We start from the raw sequence: 3416 nt of genomic DNA, 5'->3' as shown, positions 1-3416 counted from the left end.
TCAAGCTAAGCTAAAGTCCTTTCATAAGAGAACTGTTGGAGAAAACTCAGAGCAGATGATGTGCAGCTAGTCAGGGTTCCTCAGCGGTACGTCAGTATTCCCTTTAAAGTGAGGCACATGAAGGCATTCATCAGCCGGCTGTGAGATCTGTGGCTCATGGTGGGAGTCTGATGTATAGGTGCTGTGTAAGAGGGCAGTACTCTGACAGGAACACAATGAAAAACCACCCCTTCTACATACGGTCCTGCCAAACTGTCAGAGAGATGGCTTCATCTGCCATTCCTCACAGCTGCAGGATACAATGAGCCCACCAGCAGCTCTGAAACACAATACACTGAAACACGGACTTCTGATAGTCACCAGCCTGTACGAGACGTTAAATAAATGTCAATTACAGTGCTTTTGTGCATTAACACCTGCGCTGGACCGTCAAATTCTTTGTTAAAGAGAGTACAGATATTTGGCATCGCTTCAGAGTTTTGAGATTAAAGTTGCAAACTCCCAATATATATATAAACATATATAAATTTTACCAATAAAATAAACCTTGACTTGTCACGAGCCGGGCTTGAACTCAGGTCTCTGGTGTGGTAGTTGAGAGATCTACCACTAATCCACAGGAGTGGTAATGTTGGACCCAAACGAAACACTTCAGGCAGTTTCCCAATACAACAAAAGGTCTTCTCGGACTGAGGTATTAACTACAGCAAAAATAATGGAAAAACCACATGAGAAAACAAAACTCCACGAGGGGAGAAAACAAAACCAGAGAACAATTATAACCAAAGAAAGAAACTCAGGAAACCTTACTTGGGGTAGCTAGAGAGGCTTTAGCAAGACCAGGCAAGAGATACAGGGGAAGACTCAAAAACCGAGTGAGGAACCAAGGGAAAAATACACCACTTAAATACACCGGGGAAAACAAGGCACAGGTGACTTGGATAACGCTAACAAGGCCACACGAGGAAGAACTAAGGCAGAGGAAAAAACAGGGGACCTCTAGGGGCACGGAGACAAACTACAGGAGGTAGGATGCTGACAGGACCCCCTCCCTTTCGCCTCCGGGTGCGAAACTCCCGGATCAAATTTGGGTCCAGGATGTCTTTGGCTGGAACCCAGGAGCGCTCCTCCGGCCCGTAGCCCTCCCAGTCCACCAGATACTGCAGTGAGTTCTGGACCCTCCGGGAGTCCAGTATCCGGCGGACTGTGTAGGCTGGCTGGCCATCGATGATCCTGGGAGGTGGAGGGGGTCTGCATAGGGGGGCAAAAGGAGAAGACAAGACAGGTTTTTAGTAATGAGACATGAAACGTGGGGTTAATTCTAAGTGAACGGGGAAGAAACAAACGATAGGAAACAGGGTTAACGTTCCTTGCTATGCGGAATGGGCCAATGTATTTCTGGGAAAGCTTCCTTGATTCGACCCTGAGGGGCAGGTTCTTGGTGGCTAACCAGACTCTTTGACCAGCTCGGAAATTAGGGGCCGTCCGGCGGCGGCGATTAGCGTGACGTTGGTATCTCTGGGAGGTTTGAAGAAGGGCACGCCTAACCTTCCTCCAGGTCTGCCGACAGCGTTGGACAAAACGCTGGGCCGAGGGAACGCCAACCTGTGACACTTCCTCAGGAAACAATGGGGGGGGTAAAGCCGAACTGGCATTCAAAGGGGGATAGTCCAGTGGCCAAGGACTGGAGTGTGTTGTGGGCATATTCAGCCCACATGATGTAGGTAGCCCAAGAGGTGGGGTTATTGGCCGCCATACACCGCAGAGTGGTCTCCAAATCCTGATTAATCCGTTCTGTCTGACCATTAGACTCTGGATGGAACCCAGACGATAGGCTGGCCGTGGCACCGATCAGCTTGCAGAAGGCCCCCCAAAACCGGGACGAGAACTGGGGCCCTCGGTCGGAGACAATATCCAGGGGAATTCCAAACACCCGGAAGACATGGTTCATGAGGAGCTCTGCTGTTTCTTTGGCCGAGGGCAATTTGGGCAGGGGAATGAACCGGGCAGCCTTAGAGAACTGGTCCACAACCACCAGGATGACAGTGTTGCCCTGGGATGGTGGGAGTCCCATGACAAAGTCCAGAGAAAGGTGCGACCATGGCCTACGGGGAATGGGTAAGGGATGGAGCAGTCCCTGAGGTCGCTGATGTGTAGACTTTTCCTGGCTGCACACGGGGCAGGCCTCCACATAGACCTTTACATCCTCCTTGATGGACGGCCACCAAAACCGCCGCTGGAGGAAGTCAAGAGTGCGAGCATTTCCCGGATGGCACGTCAAGGGAGACTCATGACCCCACTGCAAGACCCGGGCCCGGGCAGATTGAGGGCCGTACAGGTGTCCCGCGGGACCACCTCCTGGGTCTGGCTCTTGGGCTTGACCCTCTCGCACCACCCTTTCCAGTTCCCACTGAAGGGGCACGACAATTCTAGACCTTGGAATAACCGATGCCAAAGGCTTCTCCTGTATCTCGGGAGAGTAGGCTCGGGACAGGGCATCCGGCTTGACATTCTTAGTGCCGGGTCTGTAAGACAGGAGAAACTGAAATCGATTAAAAAACAAGGACCATCGAGCCTGCCGAGGATTCAGCCGCTTGGCCTGCTGGAGATATTCCAGGTTCTTGTGGTCCGTGAGAACCTGGAAAGGGTGCTGGGCCCCCTCAAGCCAGTGTCGCCACTCCTCCAAGGCGAGTTTAACCGCGAGCAACTCTCTATCCCCCACGTGGTAGTTGCGCTCGGCATCCGACAGGCGACGAGACATAAAGGCGCAAGGGTGTAATTTTCCATCCTCACCCCTTTGTGACAGAATGGCCCCTACGCCCACCTCCGAGGCGTCCACCTCCACCACGAAAGGTCTTTCTGGGTCGGGGATCAAGAGAATGGGAGCGGAAGTGAAGCGGTGCTTGAGCTCCTTGAAGGCCCCCACTGCCTCCAAACCCCAGTGAATCTTGATTCCTCCTCCGTTGGTCAGCGTAGTCAAGGGGGCCACCACAGAGCTGAAGTTTGTAATGAACCTCCTATAGAAGTTTGCGAAGCCGATGAAACGTTGAACCTCCTTAACTGTGGCGGGAATAGGCCAGTTGAGGACAGCTTCAACCTTCTTAGGGTCCATCTCCACGTGGCCAGGAGTGATGATGAACCCGAGAAACTGAGCCTGGGTAACATGAAACTCACATTTCTCGGGCTTCACGTAGAGATGATTGTCAAGGAGTCTCTGGAGGACCCTGCTGACGTGCCCCTCATGCTCCTCCAATGACCCCGAGAAAATGAGGATATCGTCAAGATATACAAAGACGAATTGATTAAGCATGTCCCGGAGAACGTCATTTATCAGTGCTTGGAATACTGCGGGGGCGTTGGTGAGCCCGAACGGCATCACCAGATACTCATAGTGGCCTGTGGGGGTGTTGAAGGCC

Source organism: Sinocyclocheilus anshuiensis, unplaced genomic scaffold (assembly GCF_001515605.1).
Source record: "Sinocyclocheilus anshuiensis isolate Anshui unplaced genomic scaffold, SAMN03320099.WGS_v1.1 scaffold1708, whole genome shotgun sequence".
In the NCBI taxonomy this organism is placed as follows: domain Eukaryota; kingdom Metazoa; phylum Chordata; class Actinopteri; order Cypriniformes; family Cyprinidae; genus Sinocyclocheilus; species Sinocyclocheilus anshuiensis.
This window is presented reverse-complemented; position numbering follows the sequence as displayed.